Genomic DNA, 25,175 nt, shown 5'->3' with positions numbered 1-25,175 from the left:
CCTTTCTTACAAGTCAACAATACACATGCTGTGCGAGGAATAACAGTTCCTTCAAATAAAAAGGAAAATAAGATATTAGCATATGCTAATGATGTAGTCAGATTTTTGAAGGATAATGATTCCATATATATATATATATATATATATATATATATATTTTTTTTTTTTTTTTTTTTTGGTATTTTGGAAAAATTCAGCAAAAGCAGCAAATTAAGTATTAATGCATTCTGTGCTTAACTCTAAGACTGCTAAAACAATGTGGAATTGACATTCTTTCCATTAAAAAAAGTAAAATTTGGTATAAAGAAATCTTTAATCTCTTTTGCTGCGAAGTTCCACAGTTGGGTACTGACAACAATATCTTGTTTCATAACTTGATGAAGTTCCGAGGTACCCTAACAGGAAGGATCTTGCTTGGAGAATTGCATATGGTTGCCTTCCAGTCAATGCCATCAAATGGATGTACTTGAACATCGGAGATACAATCTGTGACATCTTGCCAATTAGAAACAGTAGAACATGCATTCTACAGCTGCCCTCTTGCTCTGCATATTTGGAACAGATTATGTAATGTGTTGGGCATGCCATTATTTACAATTAATGAATTAAAATACCATTTATGGAAGGTTAGAAAAAACATGGATTTGAAAACCAGCAATATGATATACAAATGCTTTATAATATTGTATTGTGGAAATTTTATTGTTCAGTCAGACATTTTTTGTATTTAGAAAGAAGCATTCTAGGAGATATCAAATTTATCACTAGATGGTATAGACCACCCACATTATGCAATATTCACCAGGGGGGTGGATAAAATTCTGTCTATTCTTACTATGAGAGGTTTTCTAAATAGCTCCATCCACTTAATTCAATGTAGTCTTATAGTCAATTGCAAGCGTGACTGGAGAGCAATCCTAGGCAGAGAGGGCCAATTCAAGGCAGTTAAGCCAGATGGGGCTAACCACTTGGGTATCAGTCATCTTTGCACTTTAGTTTCAATTGGTTTTTTGGTTGTCCATCTATATGAGATTGGTGAAAAAGGAAAACTGATAGCCTTTGGCTATATGATGATATAAAAGAGCTGAGGCCTTTTTCTCTATCCCTCATGCTATCTATCTGTCTTTCTTTCTCCTAATACTATCAGGCTCTCTCTTGCATCCCTATACTAACTACTCTAGGCCTATGATGAGCAATCCTTTACTTTTTCACCTCAATAAAGGTCGAAAACGGTCTGGGTAGTGACCCTTCCCATATTGCATATCATTATACATGTCCGCAAGGAGGTGTGCTTTGCATTATGAGATACTAAGGAAAGTGATGAGAACTTAGCCCACCTTTGCCACAAGTTGCCCCAGTCCTGAAGATACTTCAGGCGCAAACTTTGTTTGCTTATGCTTGGATAAAGGATTATTATTATTTCGTATCCAAACACAAGTAGTACAGTAGTAAGTAAGTGGTACAACATGATTTACAACAAATTAGGATACTTTACAATGAGATCATCTTAGATTTGGTAGGTGAATTATAGAGGGAATAATAATTAAATATGAAAAAAAGGAAACTATACATAACTTATATACAATAAACACGGTCAGATGTTCCTCCAGTATCTTGCACAATCAACTGCTCTTTCTGTGCAGGATATAAGGTCCTCTTTTGCACAAGGCGATGGAAGAAAGGGACAAGAAAGAAGGTGTTCCATGAACTGGGTTGACCCACACTCACAATTGTCTGGACCAGCGAGGTAGTCCCATTTGATGAGGTTTTGTTTGCAACGGCCTGTCGTCCGGAGTCTGTTTAGGCTTTTCCAAGTATTCCAGTCTAAGTGGGCACCACGTGGAAGATGTTCGGCTGTTGGAATACCAGTATTATTTTCAGGATATAGTGCAAGCCATTGTTGAAGTCTTGTCTCTGGGAGGTTTTTAGGAGGTTCAACAGTTGTCAGGAAGCTATGTCTTTGGGGCACTGCGGTCTGGCCGAACAGTGGGTGGCATTCATCATTCATTTGTCTGCTTCCTTCATCAGCTGAGAATGCAGATCTTCAAATTGAAGGGGGTGCAATACCAGCCAAAGTAGACAGGTCTTTTAGTGGTGTTGGTTTCAGGCATCCTGTAATTAAGCAGCAGCTTTCATTCAATGCTGGATCAAGTTTTTCAGCATGGCAGGATCTGGACCATACTGGGCAGGCATATTCAGCAGAAGATCTCAGTGTGCTAGGGTCTGCACCCCATTTGGAGAATGGTAAGCTTCCTTAGTATGCTGTTTCTTGCATTCACTTTTGCCTTTGTTTTTTCTATGTGGGTTTTATATGAGAGGGTGCAATCGAGAGTCACACCGAGGTAGATTGGTTTCCAGGAATGTTCTATATTAGAGCCTTCCCAAGAAATCTGTAGCTTCCTGTTGGCTTCCTTATTGTTAAGGTGGAAAAGGCCAGTCTGGGTTTCCAAGGGGTTTGGTTTTAGTTGATTGTTGGTATAGTACGTGGTTAGACTATTTAAGGCAAGTGATAGAGTAGTTTCAATGGACTTGAAATTTTTTGACTGAATAGCTATGGCAAGGTCATCAGCATAGATAAAATTTCTAGTTCCTGGAAAGATGGGGAGATCGTTGTTGTAGATGTTGAAAAGTAATGGTGATAACACACTTCCCTGGGGGAGGCCATTGTTTTGGTAGTGCCAGCGGCTCATCATACCCCAAGGTCCACATAAAAGCGTCTGTTTTCCAATAGTGATTGGATCAGGAGGACAAGTCGATAGTCTCTAGTTATTCTGTATATTTTATTTCTGAGTGTGAGATGGTTTATGGTATCATATGCTGCAGTTAGGTTTACAAAGACTACTCCTGTGGCTAGTTTTTGCTCATAACCATTTTCTATATATTGAGTGAGGTTGAGAATTTGTGATGTGCAGGATTTGCCTGGTCTAAAGCCAGCCTGCTCAGCAATAAGATGGGGGTTCGATTAGAGGTTGTAGCCTATTCAGAATTAATTGTTCATAGAGTTTAAAGAGGTTGCTGAGTAGTGATATAGGTCTGTAATTTTTTGCTTAGGTTGGAGTTTTCCCTGGTTTCAGAAAGGCCACCACTTTGGCATGCCTCCAGATAGTTGGTATCCTTAGGGTTCTGAGGCAAGTGTTGTATAGGTTTAATAACCACTCTTTAGTCCTGGTTCCAAAATGTTTAATATGTTCATTACAGATATCATCAAGGCCTGCAGATTTTCTAGGTTTTAATAGGTTTATGGCAGCGTTGAGTTCAGTGATGGTGAAATCTGAGTTAATCATATTTTGTTCCTCACTTGGTGTTCTAAGTATCTTATTTTTTGTGTGTTTTTTAATGAATTTTCCATTCAGCAGCAGCTGGTGAGCAATTTGATTAGCTGTTACCTGCAGATGCTCATATGGCTTAGTGAAATAAAGGATTAAACTAAATATATAATTCATATCCATAACTGTATTACTTAAGGAAATTAACAACATATACTACATATTAATTAGAAAAATACTTAATACTTTTAATATTTTGGCAAAGTCAAATTGCCATAAGTCTCAAGTCCTAAATACTGCCCCTTTATTGGCTGGGATGAGTGTCTTGGGCTGACGTTCTCAGGATAAGTGCTCCCAGATTTGAGGCAGTTTCATACAACCAAATTTACTGAAGTTCAAATAGTTTCTTAAGACTGAAAGTAGACACTCCTGCCTGTTTGGTCATAATAGGACAACTTACAACTCCATAGAATGGCCAAACAGTTGGGACAGTCAACATCAGAATCACAGAACACAAAGACTGCATTTGGTTCCACCATCACAGCCACTCAGGTCTTGCTGAGCATACCTTGGAAATCCACCACAAGATATAATGGATAAAAGGCTATCTTAAGCCACAGGAGCAATTCAAAAGTGAAAGACCTTTCCTGAATTCTGGTTCAGTCTTAAAAACTACCCAAATACACAAACCTCAGTAAATTTGGTTGTATGAAACTAACTGCCTCAAATCTGGGGAACACTTAAGAACTTCAGCCTATCAATGAAGAACACCCAATCCTAGCCCACTGAGAGTGTGTGTGTGTGGGGAGGAACTATTTAGGACTTTACACTTACCTTTATTGTTTTTGCTTCAGTCATACTCACCTTAAGTAGTGTTTGCAGACATATATCAATTTGTTCATTGATCCCTAATTTTGGCAATTGGACTTTGCCAAAATATTGGAAGTATTGTTAATTATATATAATTAACAATATAATATATATTGTTAATTTCCTTAAGGAATACCGTTATACAAAATAGAAGTTTAAAATACCCTATCCTATCCTTCTCGTCCATCCTAGGACAGGTTGAGTCCCCTCCTAATGAGGGGTTACTGGCGTATTAATGCAGTGGGTTCACCACTCCTCTGCTGCATTCACTAAGAGCGATATTCATGACTGTAATCCGTGCATGTGTGTTCACAGGGCTGGTTTGCCTGCTTGTGGGAGGAAAAACCCCAGATAAACTGGCAGAAAAAACCCTGCTGTCCACGCCCAAGACCGGCTAACTTGGCAATGGCTGAGGAAGATCCTTAAACTCCTCACGTCATTGATGGGAATTGAACCAGGACACCCCTTCCCCAGGCATATGGTTGCAAAGCGCATAGCCACTAAGCTAACCACGCAGATGTTCAAAATATACAAAATTTTAAACTGAAAAGTGTATTTCTGATTGGAAATAGAATACCAGATTGGGTTGATAGATGGGATTCTCTATAGTCAGCATAGGTTTGCAAAGGACAGGTCTTGTTTTAGCAGCCTGCTTGCATTTTATGATAAAGTAACAAATGTGTTTGAATAAGAGAGATTAATAACGCAGTAATATTCTTAGACTTTGCAAAGGCATTTAATATATTACTATATGACAGACTGGTGAATAAGCTACAGAAGATTTAGACCTCTGCTACTAATGGCTCGCAAAAAGTTAAGCAAGTTTGAGTGCAGTTAGTAGTTGGAAGGGATCAATCCTTTGATGCTGTTGGCACACACTCTCCCTCAATGAATCTTTGGACTCCCTGGAGGTGTCACATAATAATAATAATAACTTAACACGATAACCACAGTAATTTCATTAAGTAATTAATGAAATAAAGGTACAAATATTTTGTACTGAAATTAACAGCACATCATCAGTGTAGAACAAACAGTTAAAAGGAATGGAATTAATAGCAGAGGCTCTATCAATCGACCAACCTTCGCTGGCAATTCATACAATATATTTCATACTGAAATTAACCGTACATCATCATTGGTGTAGAACAAACAGTTAAAAGGAATGAAATACAAAGTACAGAACAATCGGTGGATTACCAATTAAAATTGTTGCTGCATGCTAGAAAATAAATTTTCTAGCATGCGGCAACAATTGGTAATCCACCGACTGTTCTGTACTTTGTATTCCATTTTTCTAGCATGCAGCAACAATTTTAATTGGTAATCCACCGATTGTTCTGTACTTTGTATTTCATTCCTTTTAACTGTTTGTTCTACACTGATGATGATGTACGGTTAATTTCAGTATGAAATATATTGTATGAATTGCCAGCGAAGGTTGGTCGATTGATAGAGCCTCTGCTATTAATCGCTTGCATAAACTTAAGCAAGTCTGAGCACGGTTAGTAGTTGGAAGGAGATCAATCGTTCGATGGTGTCGGCACACTCTCCCTCGATGAGTCTTTGGACTCCCTGGAGGTGTCACATAATAATAATAATAATAAATAATATTTGTACCTTTATTTCATTCAAGTCAATTACTGTGGTTATTGTATTAAGTTATTTTTACAGTTATACCATGCGTACCTTTAAATATTAGACTACAAAAGATGTGATAACAGATTGGTTTTCTGAATGATACCAACAAGTTGTGCATGATGGAAAGTGTCTCAGAAAAGGTAGGTGACAGCAGCATGCTTCAAGTTCTTGGGCCCCTGCTGTTTAACTCATTTATTAATGTTTCATGTGGATCAAATGGGGATCTTCAAATATTTGCTGATGATGCAAAGTTGAGTAAAATTATCAGACAAATGTTAATTCTCTACATGAAGATTTGAACAGACTTTTAGCTTGGACAAATGAGTGGGGTTATAACTTAAGATGCCAAGAAATTATATTCTTAGTTTCATCCTTTATCCAAGTGTAAGCAAACAAAGTCTGCACATGAAGTAACTTCATAAAGGGCAACTCGTATATAGAAGCTAATGACTTTGCATTAATTGCCTTAGTATCCCATAAGGCAATGCACATATCCTTACAGACATATTTAATAGTATGCATTATGGGAAGGGCTACTACCCAGATCGGTTTCAATCTTTATTATTTCATCAGTGTGAGTCAGATCCAGAAGTGATAACAAGGTTGAAGTAATGCAGAAGTCATATTTCCATATACAAGGAGTCAAAACGTGTCACCATTATTATTAAAATACACTGGATTACAGATAGATTTTGAAAGTTTTTCCACTTAGTTATATTATAAATTAAAGACGCCAAGAAATTATATTTTGGGTTTCATCATTTATTCAAGTGTAAGCAAACAAAGTTTGCACATGAAGTAACTTCATGTCGTGACGTTACTTTACATGCAAACTTTGTTTGCTTCCACTTACTTTTTCACCTCAATAAAGGTCGAAACCGGTCTGAGTAGTGACCCTTCCCATATTGCATACCATTATACATGTCTGCAAGGAGGTGTGTTTTGCATTATGGGATACTAAGGAAAGTGATGAGAACTTAGCCCACCTTTGCCACGAGTTGCCCCAGTCCTGAAGATACTTCAGGCGCAAACTTTGTTTGCTTACACTTAGATAAAGGATTAAATTAAATATATAATTCATATCCATAACTGTATTACTTAAGGAAATTAACAACATGTACTATATATTAATTAGAAAAATATTTAATACTTCCAATATTTTGGCAAAGTCAAATTGCCATCATCAGGGAACAATGAACAAACTAATATAGGCATGCAGACACTACATAGGGTAAGTATGACTGAAGTAGAAACAACAAAAGGTAAGTCTTAAACACTGCCCCTTTATTGGCTGGGATGAGTGTCTGTGGCTGTTGGGCTGAAGTTCTCAGGATAAGTGCACCCAGATTTGAGGCAGTTTCATACAACCAAATTTACTGAAGTTCAAGTAGTTTCTTAAGACTGATGCAGACGCTCCTGCCTGTTTGGTCATAATAGGACAACTTACAACTCCATAGAATGGCCAAACAGTTGGGACATAATGGATGCAACCAAGAATATAATTTCTTGGGATCTTTAAATTATAATATAACCAAGTGGAAAAATTTTCAACATCTATATCTAATCCATTGTGGGATTATAGTTTTAACATTAATATATGCAAGATGCTGCACTTTGGGGTGCAGAAATATCAGGCTGTGTGTTCACTACTGGAGGAGCTGTACTTCAGGAAGTGGATGCGATTTGGGACTTGGAGTAAATAGTTCACGGTGGACTAAAGTTCCAAGGTCACATTGCAATGTTGTAAAGACTACACATCATATGATAAAGAATTACATTAACAGTAATGCTCTATTGAAAAATTCAAATAATTTGAGAAAATATAAATTTCAGATTTTGATGGATAGGAAGAAAAGAGGTGATGTAATAGAGACCTTCAAGTTGGATTTACCAGATTAATACAGAAGAGATTATAACAAGAGAGGAGGATGAGATGTGAAGAATGAGAGGCCATTCATGGAAGTTGTGTAAGGAGTAGATTTTTTACATGGAGAGTGGTGAAAGAATGGAACACACTACCAGAATGTGGGAAGTATAAATGATTTCAATGTTCAATATGATAGACTTGCTACTAGTTAAAGGCCTCATATAATGAGACTGCTGATTCCATGTCTTATATACTGACACATATAAGAAAAAACAACTGAACGAGTTGACTTGCAACATATCCTTACACTCCATGAGGATTTCATAGTTACATTAGCAGTGCAGTTAGAAGGATGATGTAACATGTGTTCGCTGACTGGAAACAGATACGAATTCAAATTTCATCAAATGCTAGGAATGCTTAAAACTTTTTTCCCCCTATGCATTAATTCTATATAGATGGGGAGGAGGTTTCCCCTCTTGAAAAATCAGATTTTTCCTCAAAAATAGGCAAACTAGTCTGACAACACATTCAGTAAACAAAATATTTTATGGGTGAAGTATGTAGTTTGTGGAATAGTGCAGATGAAGTCAGCAGTGACTTACAAGTACTCATTAGCATGAGACATAATATAATAATAAAAATAACAGAGTAGTTCAACATATTCTCTTATAATACCATGTAGCATATGACAGAAGATTTAAACATGATATCATCAAGTAAACAGAAATCAAAGAAACCATTCCATCTATTTTCAACCATCACAAGTACAAAAGGAAATGAGGATGCACAATACTTTTGCACAATCAACCAGGGATTGAAACAGTTTTGAAAACCAAAATAAAATGTTCCTCTTGGAACAATTCAAAAGGAACTTAATTTTTTCTAATTAATAATCCCAGAATGAATTGGAACAATTTGCTTATTTTTAAATATTTTCAGGTCAGGGCAAAATATTTCACTCATATTTCACTCATAGAAAAATGCTCCATTTGAAAAACAAAACAAAACAACACAACACAACACACCTCTCTCTCTCTCTCTCTCTCTCTCTCTCTCTATATATATATATATATATATATATATATATATTGATTACTTTATTGATTTATTGGCTATTTAGGAATTTAAGAATTATGATAAAGAAAAACATAATATGATGCAAAAATAGTATTTATTTATTTTACTATTAACATGGAAAAGGAATATTGATAATTTAAATGAATGGAAATACAACTTTATGGAAATAAAAGTTTTATTCATAGAGAAGATATAAGTAGTGTATGTTGTCATGGAGTTTTTAATTTATTTTTTTTTTTTCAGATGAAGCATTATTTTCTGAGAGCAAAATTTCTTTGCTACCAGAATGATTTACTGTTACTATTACATGACACCTCCAAGCAATTCAAAGACTCATTGAAGGAGGGCACCTACTCTACAACTCTCCATCTCCACCACTACCATCATCACCTACACCAACCCAATCTACTGTCCACCACCACTAGAGATAATCCTGCTACCTCCGTATGAGATTGGCTAATTCAACTTCAAATGAAAAAAAAAAGAACATATAAAGATTCCTCTCATCACGACGAGAATCGAACTCAGGCTTTTTCCAAACGAAGGGTGCAGCGTACCAATGTTCTTCCAATTGTGCTATGGAGGCAATTTACCAGAGCATTTCCTCTTCATCCTCAAAGATAGATATCCTTGAACCTAAACATCAACTGTTTCAGTAGAATAAAAATATATTTACAAAAAAAATATTGTTCCACTCCAGAATAATTGTCCGAGGCTCAAAAAGGATTCGTTCTTCGGATATTTATTGCAGCTCTTCCAATCAACTCTCTTCTATGGTGCACAAGCACTAACAATTAGTGAAAAATAACACACATGATTAAATACTACTGAAATGGAATTTATGAACAAACAGCAGGATATAGACTGGAAGTGAAAAACTATATATTATATATACATATTTCCCAAGAAAAATTACATACGACTACAAGAACAACTGATAGTCAGATATTAAATGTATTGATAGTCAGATGTTTATATTCATAAACATCTGACTATCAATACATTAAATGCTGATGTAACTACCAAAATATTCCAACCAAAACAAATACCACTGGGAAATTTCTAAAGGATATTCAGTATAGCAAACTATCCCGTATAAAAAAATATTTCTGCAGTCCCTTTAGGTTTGTTATGGTGAGAGTTAACCGGAGTATGTTATTATTATTATTCGTGACACCTCCAAGGAATCCGAAGACTCATCGCGAGAGGACACCTATTGTACAACTCCCCGTCTCCACCAATCCTCTACATTATCAATTATCTACCAATCATCTACATTAGTGCCATCTACTGCCTACCACCACCACCACCACAGCTAGTATTTTTTGTCTGTAAATTGGGTGTGTTCTGAAGGGCCGATTTGTCTGTATGCGGGATGAAAAACCCGAGTTTCTGAGAGAAAAAATCCTGCTACCTCCATATGAGATCGGCTAACTCGCCTTCAATTGAAAAAGTCCATATAAAGATCCCTCCCATCATGACGAGAATCGAACTTAGGCCTTTCCAATCAAATGATGCAATGTACCGTCGTTCTTCCAATTGCGCTACAAAGCCAATTATGATCAATTATATTGTCAAACCAACTCCTCCAAGAATTTTCTGAGTAAATCCTGTGTTACCATATCAGATTTGCAATTCTTTAATATTTCACCAGAAAGAGATCAGCAAAATCAAGACTATTCTGAATACCATCTATCTTTCCTGGTGACATTTCTTTATTCCAGTTAATTTATTTGATGTTGACTTTTGCATTCCGTCCCTTTCTTCTATTTTTATATCAATCTCACACGTACACAAGGGATTATAAAACCTACAGGAAATTATTGCTGCATTCCTATTCCATTAATAATGTTTAAGAATTTATGAACATATTCAGAAAAGGTTACATGTTGAACTACAAAGCAGGAAATTATGTGTCCTAAATTCAAAGAATAAATAGAGTAGGAGTGAAATGGATATGTAATCTAATTAAGCAAGAGATTCATAAGAAAAAGATGAAATGGAAGGGATTTTGTGTGCATAAGGACGATGTCAGTTACAATAATTATAAGCCAGAATCACAAGTGTTGTAAGGAAAGTTAAGTCCAAATATGAAAAGAAACTAGCTCTGCAAGTTAAAGATAATCCAAAAGAAGTCTACTGTTATGCTGAAGTAAAAGAAAGACTGAATATGAAAGAATAACTCCACTGAATGCAGCTGGTATTTGGGTGAGTGATGCAGAAGTGATTAACTAATGAGCAGCCATTTTGCTAAAAGCTATCAACCTGGTATATGCAACATTGAAGTCACCGCTACTTCTTCACCATATGAGGAAACTGATGTAGATGAGGAGGAAGTACTAGAGATGTTGCACAAACTGAATAAGAATTTCGCAATAGGAACTAACGTGATATCAGCACAGATGTTAAAAAAGAGTTCAGCTGAACTGGCTATTCCCTTGAACGTGTGGACAGACTTATGTGTTCGTCGAACATGTTGATTATTATTTTAATGGTATAATAGAACACAGAAACTAAGTAAATAATTTATTAACTTAATGCTGATATTAACTTATTAACTTAATTTATTAACTTAAATAGCCAACATCCAAAAATCCACTTTACTATGGAACTGGAAGCCAACAACTGTCTGCCCTTCCTGGATACACTCATCACACATCTCCCAGATGGTTCCGTATCATTTTCAGTTTTTAGAAAACCCACACATACAGGTAGATACTTACACAAACAATTACACCATCATCCTTCTCAACAATATGGCATATTAAAAACGCTAACCCATAGAGCGAGAGCAATCTGTTCCAATGACAAGGCTCTTACTGCTGAAGTGACTCACTTACGCCACAACTTCTTGGCCAACGGCTACAATCCACATAAAATAAACAAAATACTAAACACTCCTAAGAAACCCCTCCCACCATCCACCACAGAGAACTACAACAAAACAGTCACCATCCCTTACATTAAAGGCACATCCGAAAAGATCTCAAGAATTCTCAATAAACATAAACTACGCACTACATTCAGACCATGTAGCAAATTAGCCACCCTCATCCGCTCACCCAAGGACAGCATTCCTCCTTTATCACATCCAGGAGTCTACCAAGTACCCTGCTCATGCAATCAAGCCTACTACGGTCAAACAGGAAGAACTGTGAACATCCGCATCAGCAAACATAAAAGATACGTCCGGAATTATCATTATGGGAAGTCGGGCCTAGCCGACCATGCTCTGGATACCCCTGCACACAGGATCAACTGGAAAAACACAAAAGTACTACACAGAAACCCGTATAAATCAGAGAGATTGTTCTTAGGGGCGACAGAAGCCCTAAAACACACTCCAAATCTCAACAAATATGGCTGTATTAACTTGCCGAAGATCTGGGAGACAGTCATATTAAGAAAAAACTAGCACTTTTCTAGGACTCTAGTAATATATGATAGCTTTTTTTTTTTTTTTTTTTTCAGATAGAGGGTGCCAAAATCAGGACTCTAGTCTTTGTGTTGCTGCTACAATTTTGTTTAAGTACACCATGTTGTTTTAGTCTCGCGTATTGTGACAAACAGTGTTTTTGTGCTCTGAAGATGCTGGTTATAACACCAGTGAAATATCAGCGTTAAGTTAATAAATTAATTATTTACTTAGTTTCTTTGTTCTATTATACCGTTAAAATAATAATCAACATGGCTATTCCCTTGACCAGGCTATATAATTTGAGTCTCAGAACAGGGAGATTCCACAGGAGTGAAAAGAATGTATAGTAATTCCATTGCACAAGGGGGGGGGGGGAGGCTATGTATTCAGATATTGACCTATCAGTATCTCAGGAGTGGTGTGAAGATTTTTGAAAAGTTGGTTAGAGCTCACATCCAGAAATGGGTTGACAAAGAATCTCTACTCTGCAATGAACAGCATGGGTTTACTAAGGGAAGGTCATGTTTAGCAACTTGCTCACATTCTATAATAATGTTACTACCGAGTTAGACAAGGGGAATGGATACACCATGACACTTTTGGATTTTGACAGAATATAGCATGGAATACTGTTGCATAAAATCGGAGAATGGATTGGATTATAAACTATTGTCATGTATAAGAGGACGGCTGACTGACAGACATCAAAAAGTGGTATGGGGCGGTGAATCTGCAAGATTCAAGGTACAAAGTAGTGTCCTTGGTTCGTTGTTATTCAATCTGTACATTAACAACATTGGAAGGATTTGACATGGAACAAGCAAAAATTGTAAAATATATATTATGTAAATATATATGTAAAATATATATGTAAAAAATTAATTAATCCTTTGATATAAAGGTTTCTTAGAATAATAATAATATAATAAAATATATAGGAATTAAAGAGTAAAAAAAAAAAAAATTATTATAAAAATATATTAAAAGCAAAAATTGTAAAATATAACATTGTTATACTATAAATGCTGTTAAAAATGTAATCTTATTCAATTGCAAACTATAAATTATCATCTATATTAACTATTATTAATACATTATATAAAAAAAAATGAAAATTTGTTTGAAATTCATTGTTAAAAAAAAAAAACTAGAACAACATGTTTTGTAAATGCATAAATATGCAATCATAATTTTAATAATAAAAATAATTGAATTTAAAAAAAAAATTACGTAACACCTCCAGGGAGTCCAAAGGCTCATTGAAGGCACCTACTCTACACCTCTCTCTCCATCACTCCACAATCCACCAACTGCCCCTTCATCGTCTACACCAACGCCATTTACCGCCGACCACCACCACTAGTATTTCCACAGACAATCACAAACATCCATGTCCTTAGCAGGATTCGAACCTGCAACCTTTTTTGGATGGAGAGCGGATACGTTAACCACTCGACCAACCAGGCCTGCAAAAGATTTATTAAAAGATTTCCATGAAAACATGGAAAACATGGGCCTGTGACAAAAGATCTGTCACAGGCCCCACTCAACCAAGAACTGTAATCTGTTATTTAACTTAAATTCAATGACAGACTTCACCTTTGCAACACATTTCTACAAATGACTTCTTGTTTTCCTCCTCTTCCACTCTATTGTATTAATCTAGTTATTATCATCAAACTAAGATGGGAATGACCAAATTAATTTCTTCAGCTTTAATCATATTCCAGACTTCAGATAGTGCCTAAGTTATGCCTCTTAATTCCTCAGTTATAGCAATGCCATAGCGCAGCTGAAAGAATGACTGGACAATGTGCCCTTCAGTTGGAAAACATTCCAGTTTGATTCTCATCATGACGAGAACCTATATGTGGACTTTTTTAACTGACAGTGGGTTAACTATCTTGCACAGATGCAGCATGTTTATCATCAAGAAACTCAGGTTTTTCCATCCCACACAGACAAATCTACCAGAAAACCCACTCAATTAAATGACCAAAAATATTATTGGTGGACACTAGATGGCAATGTGTATGGATGATGAATTCAGGGGCGTGTCGGCCATATGTGCAATACACACAGGTGCCAGGATAGTAAAGGCACCAAAGAGGAGGAAATACTTTAAAAAAACGTTTTTTTAATGTGATTTTTTTATTGTAATGGGGGGGGGGGGATAGGAACACCAACTAAAGTTTTGCACACAAGTGTTGGACACTACTGGGTATAGGGGCGCCAACTAAAGCTTTGAACACAGGCACCGGACACTACTGCTGCACCCCTGGGTGAATTACATAATGGATTGTGCCTTCTCACAATAAGTAAATGGAGATGTCACATAATAATAGCGACCCTTTCCAGTTTCTTCATTACCACAGACCACAAAACCAAATCTGTGAACAAAAGTCCAGGTATGGATCTGATCAAGGCCTTGTATCGTGTCAGAACCATCCCAATCTCTATTTGTCAGTGTCATTCTTATAACAACAATAAGGATACAAGCAGAGGTGAGATGAAGTGAGGTGGTTATAACCACTTAATTTCCACTTTGTCACAGTGTCATCCTTATCATAGAAGCAACGTGCTTTACATCTACACAACTCAAGTCAATGGAGATGTCACATAATAATAGCAACCCTTTCCAGTTTCTTCATTACCACAGACCACAAAACCAAATCTGTGAACAAAAGTCCAGGTATGGATCTGATCAAGGCCTTGTATCGTGTCAGAACCATCCCAATCTCTATTTGTCAGTGTCATTCTTATAACAGGAATAAGGATACAAGCAGAGGTGAGATGAAGTGAGGTGGTTATAACCACTTAATTTCCACTTTGTCAGCAGTGTCATCCTTATCATAGAAGCAACGTGCTTTACATCTACACAACCCTTGCATATGTGTTCCCTAACCTTCAATTCTCTGTCAACCATTCCTCCTAGAGTCCTAATCTTATCCACCTCCTCAAAAAGCCATTCAACTCATCTATCCAGGAAAAAGTATATTTTAATTTCCTTTAGGAATGAGTAACAATAGAATGATTCTTATATCTCTGCATCATCAGCAGACAATGAATATCTGCTGTCAATCCAGAAAAAATTCATTAACAAATAAGTTGACAACCAGTAGCAGTCTAGGACAGAATCCTGTGGCACACCACTGGCAATTTTCACTTTGAGACATTATACTCACCCCTCCATAACTAACCTACTGATTTCTCTCAGACAACCAATCTCCCTAATCACCTTAGTCTATCATGATTCTTCATCAACTTGCTATGCATATGACCTATGAAACATAGCTTTAAGACTTTTAAATATATAATTTACTCTCAACATCATCACTTTTATTAAAACAGAAGTGGCATGCGTAGCAGGACTACCCATTTCCAAACCAATGCTGCCCATAATTTGAATTTTGTGTTGCCTATCTACCAATGCTATATCCTAATCCTATCCATATTTTTCTTTTATTTGATCATTCCTTCATGTTTGATCCCTATATATAAATTTGTTTTCTAAACATTTTATGAACAGAATCCTGTTCTGGAATACACCATTGACTACATGAGTCATAAAATAGAAGTCTGTCTCTAGTTGCATTTTTGACAAAATGGTTGTGTCATCACTAATTTTTACAGATCACTAATTTTTTTTTTCTCATTCATGTGTTCAATGATTATGTGTTAAATAAAGCTCCCCACAAGTTATTTACAAAATCTCTAACAAATTATTTAATAGGTAACAGAAACAACCTTTATCCCAATATTAAGTAATTTACACATCTGTAATGCTGGGGAAACTATAAAATTTTGTATTTATTTCATAATAAGACCCAAATTTCTGAGTTCATCAATCAACATATAAACTATGTATGTAGCCTGGCATCACTCCTGAAAGTTACTCTCTATACTCTTCACTAGAGACCAAACTGTCTCTATGACAAAACTGTCATACCACTAAAGCTCGCAATTCGTAGATGGTTATGTGGGCAGAATAGGGATTTAGCAGGTCCAATGACAATACTCACGAGGAACTTTAAAAAAATAAAATAAAATAAAGAATTCACTGAACGAGTGTCATGGGGGGGGGGGGAATGGTGAGTCATTATAGGGGTATGCATGACTTCGAAGGTGAAGTAACACCATATCCGATTACCAGCACACCAAAGAACAATCAGAATCTTCATGTCGCATCATATTTCCTTCCTGTTAATGCATTTTTTATTTTTTATTTTTTGGTAATGAAAGCACATATTTATCTCTAAGAGTGATATATTTCACACTGATACGTCACTATTAGATTCCGATATTTGGTACATATAACTTACCGCAATATGATGAAAATTATTTGCACAATCGAATGATGCAAGCCGTATTATACATTCTCTCTAAGCATGATAACACAGCAGATTGTTTATGAGTATAACATACCAAACTGCAATTACATTAAAAATAAAAGAATATTATCAACAACCAAAACGCATCACCACACCGCCCATTTCAACAGTGATAACAAACTGACACAGAAGTACAAAATCACGTGGGAAACTGATCTCGGCAGAAAAATGTGGAAGATGCTGTCACTTGACTTCCACGTGTATGTCAGTTTACAATCAAGAATGTTGTAAATATCGAGCCTATAGTAACTACGATAGCAAAGCCCATACAAAACAAATAACAATTGCTGACTAAAAAAAAAAATCCTATTAACATTTTAAAACATTCATAACTCATATTTTATTTTTATTTTTATATTTTTTTAAGGAAGATGCCATCAAAGGCCTTTCAGCATGCGTGTGCTTCAAGATACAGCTTATAGTAAATATAACTCGCTACAAAAAAATTACAGTGTTATCATTATTATTTAGGCCCCCGGGGAGTCAAAAGACTCATCATGTTATCGCATTTATTACGATTAGTTCATATTTGGATCAAAAAAATAAATTCATACAGTGCTGTTCAAGTACGGACCACGATAATATTATTGTAAGCGTAAATTAACACGAGACCGACTACACAGGAACATGAACCTTTACGTATGTAAAATATAATATCATGACAGAATATTAAGAAATTTGTCGATAAATAGTTATAATACAAGTACAATCATATGATCGCAATATTGTTTTTCATGATTGATATATATTTTTTTTCATCATTAATATATATTATTATTATTTACACAATTAATATGCAGTCAAAACAAGATATCGTTGAAACAAAAGTTTGACTGGCAACACAGTGCAATTCAGATTCTACCCACGAATATAAGAATAGTCTGATCACGTAGCGCTGTAAAATATGGATTTTTCCAAGTAATGCCGTTTTTTTGTAGATCATGTGTTGTCATTTCGTTCATGTTTAATTCTTCTAAATAGTTGGATAGCTTCTTTGAAATTGCACCAAGCGCACTGATAACTATTTGAATGACAGGTGTATTTAAGACACAGCGGGCCAACTTCGATTGACAGATTTCGATATTTTATTGACTTTTTCCAGTTATTTGTTGTTAACGTTAGGTCAGTGGCGTATCTAGGCGAGAGCGGAGGGGGGCGGTTTGCTCCACGCGGCACTTTGACCTTTTTGAACTTTTGCAGTTTATTCTAAAATACAGTCTCGAGAACTCAGTTCAAAATTGTAATACTAATGCGAATTTTTGTCACAATTGCTGTAAGTGTTGCTAGGTTGTGAGAGGAGTTTTTCTAAATTAAAATTGATTAAGAATTACCTACATTACTATGAAATAGTCTTCGCCAATGTCATCGACGATTTTGCTAACAGAAAAGAAGAAAAATAACATTTTAGAATGTTGGAATTAAAGTTTTACTTCAAAAATAAACATAGTGTTTTAATTTATATCCCTATACGTCGTTTTGACTTTTTTTTTTTTTTTTTTTTTTTTTGCATTTTTGGTGTGTATTGAGAGGGACGGCAAACTCAGGGATCGCACTGGGTGGCAAAAGCTCCAGCTATGCCACTGCGGTGGGTACTGTGATGTCAATCTGATATCAGACAAAAATAAGAGCCCGGAAATTTTCGCAGCCCCCTCAAAATTTGCCACTCTAGGCCTGGGCCTATACCTAAATACCCCATTACTTGGAACTGTTCGGGACATAAAAACGAAAGTAACGGCAGTGACAGAAGCTCAAGAAAACATGAAGCGCGAAAATGAAGAATTGTGGAAAGAGGTAAACAATCTCAAGTGCCAAATCGAGCATATACTACAAAAAGAACTTCAAATAGAGGGAATACCAAAGAAGTAGAAAGAAGATTTAAGTTTCATAATGCAATTGATTAGCGCCAATATCGGCATTCCAGTCACAACCACGGACATCACGTCTGTTGATCGTGGACCACAAAAAATAAAGGGAGAGACCGCCACCAATCATCGCTCGATTTACCAGCAAAAGTCTCCGAGACAGCATTCTAGCACAAGCAAGAAAGCAAGGCCAATAGCATCGATCCTAACTGAAAAGCAACTCCCAACTCCAATGTATATATTTGAACACTGGACCCCATAATTTAAAAATCTATACCAGGCAAGGAAAACAAAAACAGAAAAAAAAAAAACTACAAGTTTCTGTTGACTAAGGATTCGTAGATATTTATGAGATAGAATGAAAACACTCAAGTTTATATAACTGCAAGATAATTCGACCGAAGCAGTCTACCAAATAGTACATTGACTCTCCCTCCCCTTAAGAGTAAGAAAGAATTATTTCTATAAACTATGCATGGAAATGACATATCTGGGCAACCATATCCAGTCAGAAAATGTAAAACTTCAAGGTCTTTGACTCGTTGAAGAAGTGGAAAGACAACACTTTCAGAAATGTTGGCTTCACCGTCATACACACAAATATAAGAAGTGTAATGAAACACTGGTTTATATTGATAACACTGCTAAACTACATCTTGACAAACATAGCCATACTAATCCTGCCCAAAGTTGCAATAAATGAGACATAAGCTTATGCATACAGCATTGATAACTACCAGTCCTACACTTTATGCAGACCAAACAAAAGAGGAGGAGGCATCATGCCATTTATCAAAGAAACATACAGCGTGACTAAAAAAACAAAATCATTTCGAACATGCGAAAACATTAATATTGGAAATCAGAAATACCGACAAACGTATCATCAAATAAACGATAAACATAATATACAGACCCCTAGATAATAATCAAATCAGCTTTCTGCACGAATTAGAAGCATGGCTTAGCAGCATTAAACCCTGTACAACACATCGGCCTATCCTAATAGGAAACATTACCATAAATACTCTTGACATTGCGTCTTCAACCACTAACACATACCTTGATATATTAAGTCATCATATTACAGAGCATTGTCGACAACCTTATAAAAAATGCAGACTGGAATTGCGTACTCAAATAAATGATCCTGTAACAAAAGAACTTCCAACCAATGTACAAAAAAAGCAACAAAGCGTACACAAACGGGGAAGCAAACAGAAAATAACCCATGGATAAATGGCTACATTATAAATAGTATTACTATAAAAGAAAATCTATGGAAAAGACTAAAACAAAGCCACCGAGTAACACTCATTTACAAACATTATACAAAAACACAACGAAAATTCGTCGGGCTAAAAGCCACTAGTATTTTCAAAAATTTTACTAATGTAATAACAATATGAAGCAAACATAGGCTACACTTGACGAATTACTACTCAAAAAAAGAAAACTTCAGTACAAGATTTTATTGCAAAAAGCTTCGGTCAGGATATGAACCAAGAGGAACTAGCAGACTCATTTCGTACCTTTGAGATTTATGAATATAATATTCGACACTGGTATTATTCCACAACAACTAAAAAATGCGATAATTACGCCAATTTACAAACATGGCAAAAGAAACGATACTCAGAATTACAGACCAGTAGCTAACCAACAAGTCATCTTCAAAATTCTTGAAAAAAGAACACACACCAGACTACAGAACTATTTGCAGGAGTACTCGTACAACATCATCTCACAAAACCAACACCGCGTTCAGAAAACAAAACACACCATCATCTTATCGCTACACTGTCACACATACCGATGTATTAACAACAAAATAGCTGCCTATATGGCCTTTACATAGACTGCCACCTTAAATGGACAAAATATATAGAATGCTTACATACTAAACTTTTCTGAGTTGTGTGACGCAACTCAAAAAAAAAAAAATCTACCAAAGATCAACAAAAATTACCAACACAAAGTCAATAACAAACTTGTATTTTCCACCCGTAACAAAACAGGAACTCTTACAGCCAAACCCAAAGACCACTTCTATGCCTGGAATAAGACTTACAGAGCTTTTAACAATACTTTGAACAAATAAATCCAATATTCTGAGACTTGTGAACATAATATTCGACACTGGTATTATTCCATAACAACTAAAAACTGCAATAATTACGCCAATTTACAAACATGGCAAAAGAAACGATACTCAGAATTACAGACCAGTAGCTAACCAACAAGTCATCTTCAAAATTCTTGAAAAAAGAACACACACCAGACTACAGAACTATTTGCAGGAGAACTCGTACCACATCATCTCACAAAACCAACACCGCGTTCAGAAAACAAAACAGACCATCACCTTATTAGAAGACATCGCCAACGCCATAAACAAAGCCCTCGACAAAAACAAGTACACTGTCCATATATTTCTTGATTTAACCAAAGTTTTTAATACACTCGAACATGATATACTGCTGAAAACTATACACAGCCAGAATAAAATGAACACTGCATACTTAGTTCAGGAACTCTCTCAAACAGAACACAAGTAACAAAAATAGGCATCCATTACAGCCGAGGGTATACAAATAAAACAGGTGTCCCACAGGGCGCAATATTATCACCTACTTTGTTCAACATACACATTAAAGACGTTCACAACCTGGCCACACGAAGTCAAATATATTAATACTTAGACGACACCGCGATTCAAGCATCCACATAGACATCAACACCACTCTTTCCCACAATAACACCTAAACAAAATCACAAATTACTTCTACCAAAATTAAATTATAATCAACAGCACCAAAACCCAGATGTTAAGTATACATAATCCGAGAATCATGCATCCCGCACCAATATCACTATACTGTCAGGCATGCCGCTGCATTAACAACGAAAATAGCTGCCTATTGTTATTATTATTATTTCGGGCAACTCCAAGGAGTCGACAGACTCATCGAGGTAGGCCCTAACATCATGTCAAGAACAACTATTCGACATTCACACAGTATCTATCATACCTCACCTTGAACTCATTCACGGTGATAGCACCCACAACAGACTCTGGAAGCTTATTCCACTCATTCACCACTCTCCAAGTAAAAAACCTAGTTTTAACACCTCTGCTAGCTGCCCAGCTTCCATGTATGGCCTTAGTCCTCCCACCACCATTCCTATTCTCAAAATTATCTTCTGGATTAATCCTATAGACACCTTCCAGTAATTTGAATGTCTCAATCATATCACCCCTTTTCCGCCTATCAACCAATTTTTGCAACCCACAAATCTTCAACCTGTTTTCATAAGGTTCATTCCACAGACCTGCTACCATCTTGGTCACTCGTCTCTGGATCCTCTCCACCTCCTCCCCATCAAGAAGAAACCTAGGCAACCAAATCTGACCACAGTAGTCTAGATGGGGTCTTATCGAGGCTCGATATAGAGAAACAATAACTTGTTTTTCTCTGCTTGTTAAAGTATTTTTCAGCAACCAAGTGATTTCATGAGCTGATTTAGCCACTTTTGCAATGTACCCCCTAAACTTCAACTCCATATCCACCAACACTCCCAAATTCCTGGCTTCATCAATCTCTTGGAGTACAGTTCCACCAATGTGATATACTGCTGCTAATCTTTTCACTCCCAAATGCATAACCTTACACTTTGCCACATTAAATTGACATCCATTTTCCCTAGCCGTCCTCCAAACTATCCAAATCATCCTGCAAAATTTTGACATCATGTGCATTCACTATTTCTCTACCCAACTTTGCATCATCAGCAAACAAGCGAATACTTCCTCTCGGATCATTTCCTATATCGTTAATGAACAAATTGAAAAGTAGTGGTCCATGAACAGAACCCTGCGGCATTACCACTAGTCACAAGCTATCTTTTGGACTCCACTCCTGAATAAACTACTCTTTGGTATCTCTCCATCAACCACCCTCCTATCCATCTCACCAACCCTATATCCATCCCCATCTGCTCCAGTTTTAATAATTAGAGTTCCATGTGGTATTCTGTCAAAGTCCTTGGCAAGGTCGAGTAGATTCACTGTAAACCCATTACCCTTATCCAGTTCAGCCGTCACTGTGTTATAAAATGTGAGCAAGTTAGTGAGGCATGATCTACCCTTCACAAAACCATGTTGTCCCCCCATACAGTATCCCATTTTCATCTATCCAATCCTGTATTCTTCTCTTGACTAATTTCTCCAAGACCTTGACAACGATTCCTGAGATGCTAATCGGTCGGTAATTTACAACAGCAGTCTTGGAACCTCCTTTATGCAGTGGAATTATTTTTCCCTCTTTACACCCCCTCAGGACTAACACAGACCCAAACTCAAATTAAACAAAATGGTCAAGGGTTACTGACAATTCTTTAGCCGCTTCAGGTACGACACGAGCTGGTATGCCATCCAATCCCACAGATGTATTGACGCTGAGGTTTCGCAATAGACTATTCACCTCCACTTCATTCACCACAATTCCTGTATAATCTATTGGTTCATTAATTTCTGCAATGTCACCACCTGGAAGATATATTCTTGCAAAGTGCTCGCTCAGTAATTCAACTATATCAACTGATTCGGTTACCTCCGTACCATTGGCTTTCTTTAAAATCATTCTTCCATATACATTTTTTCTTTTACTTGCAACATATCGAAAAAACTGTTTAGGATTCTCTTTAGCCCTGCATGGCCAATGTTCTTTCGTAATCCTTTTTTACTTTTCTTACCATTCTCGTTATCCTTCTGGCCTGCGCTTTAGACCGTTCATATGCCTGTCGGTGAACTTTCTCCTCAAATTCTATCCACAGTTGTTTCTTTTTTGCAGCTCAAGCTTAATGGTGTTATTCATCCATTAAACCCCTACTTGATTTATTATTCGGACTCTAGGTATACAGTCAGCCATTGCTTCATGCAAACACTTCTTAACCGCCACCCATGCACTATCAACTTCTAGCCCTTGCAGTTGTACATGCCATGGCACTGAACCCATCAACCTTATACTTACCAGCCCGATAATTCCACATGTATCCTATCTTAATTGTAAATTCCACACCTTTAGCCACCTTATATGGCCTTTACATAGATTGTCACCTTAAATTGACAAAATATATAGAATACCTACATTTAAATTCCGCATCATAGCAGCAAAATATCCTGCAATTAAAATACATGATCTTATCTAATGTAAAAAAAAAAGAAAAGAAAAGCCATCAAACCAGTCACTTAAATGTTTTATACTGCTAATGGACTTGCTCGTCATTTATATCTATGAATCTCTTACACGTGAATCTCTTTCTTTTTGACTCCTGCTTAATGCTGTAACTCATCCATTTATTTGCTAGTTTCTTAATTCTTGGTACGTAGTAGTTATTTGTTCATTCAAACATCTCTTTACGGCTTCCCATGCAAATATATTCAATTCCAAACAATTTTATAAATTTCTCGTAGTTCACAGCTTTGTAATTACATATAAAACTCCTTTTTCACTGAAAATTCACATGCTTATCCACCTCCTAGGTCAAAACGGAATGATCGCTCACGCTGATTGGCGGGATATCCATCTCAATTATACAAGAATCCTCAGATGAAATCCCAATGTCCAGCACGCTCGATTCCCTTTCCATTACAGGCTGCTACCTTAGATAATTATTCCTAAGAAGCTGCACAAATTCCATTTCCATCTCTCCAAATGACCACTCCTCTTTCTAATCTATATCCCCATAATTAAAGTCACCCATAATAATTACCCTCCATCTACTTATTGAATTTTGTTTTCTGACCCAGGGCCTATAGCAACAGCCAACCGAATACTTGATTATGTCAGCTGGTTTCTCACACCAGACAGCCTCAAAAGCACTGTCTTCTATTTTACTGATTTCCTGTTGTGCTAGCACTTGCTCTATTCCCCCTAAAATACTATAACCATCACGTTTTATGCCCATAGTTACATCATCCTTAGTCAACCACGTCTCACTAGTCCCAATAACTTTTTGGCCATTAGGAACTAACCATTGCTAAAAACTTCTCGTGGTTCCTAATTCTTCTGGATTAGTATACATAAATGATATAAACCTCATAGATACATAATGAACCTTGCACCATGTACTCACAATCCCATTCATATTTACTGTCTCAGATACTAAAGCCTGAATTTTCTCACCAATCATACACCCATTTCCTTTATTGGTAATTACCTTCTTTCTCCCAAACAACTGCACTTTACCTGATTTTGCACACCAAATACCTGATACAGTCAGGAGCTCTTTTCTAGACTCCTAACACCAAATCCATTTAACTGCCAAACCGTATTTGTCTTTTCAATCATCCAACTCATTCCAAACAACCAGAAACTGAATTTCATTCCTCTTACACAATCTACATACTGAATCATTTGCAATGATGGCTTCTTCTCAACTTACTTAGAAATGAATGCTCGTCAAAAAAAGATAGTAAGAGTAGAATGGGAATTTTGTATGCCGATTCCATAAGAAGAGGAATGCTTTGTGAAGGAAAGATAAAATCATGTTTCCCAAATGCAAAGATTAATAACGTTAGTGATATTATTAGCATATAAAAAGGGTAAAGTGAAAACGTTAATTGTTTTGGCAGGTACAAATGATATGAAAAGGGAAATGTATGGTGAGAAGGAGAACATGAAACACTTATTTACTAACTTTACATACTCACTCGTCTCTACTGCTAGTAGAGACGAGTAAAATTCTTTGTACCTGAAAAACATGATCGCCATAAAG

General features: G+C 36.3%; 1 protein-coding gene across 1 annotated transcript in view; it reads right to left on the bottom strand.

The window, feature by feature from the left end:
• The window catches only part of LOC150094636 (oxysterol-binding protein-related protein 1-like), a 714,206-nt gene extending 697,571 nt beyond the window's left edge, over positions 1-16,635 (bottom strand). The window contains exon 1 of the mRNA XM_090411347.1: positions 16,465-16,635. The gene's annotated coding sequence lies outside the window, so the exon portion shown is untranslated. The remainder of the gene's footprint in view (positions 1-16,464) is intronic.
• Between the last annotated feature and the right edge of the window lie 8,540 nt (positions 16,636-25,175).

This window comes from Typopeltis vanoorti, chromosome 21, assembly GCF_054136105.1.
Source record: "Typopeltis vanoorti isolate ZY-2024b chromosome 21, IOZ_Tvanoo_1.0, whole genome shotgun sequence".
NCBI classification, from domain to species: domain Eukaryota; kingdom Metazoa; phylum Arthropoda; class Arachnida; order Uropygi; family Thelyphonidae; genus Typopeltis; species Typopeltis vanoorti.
The sequence above is the reverse complement of the archived record's forward strand: the minus strand, read 5'-3'. Positions and strand labels throughout refer to the sequence as shown.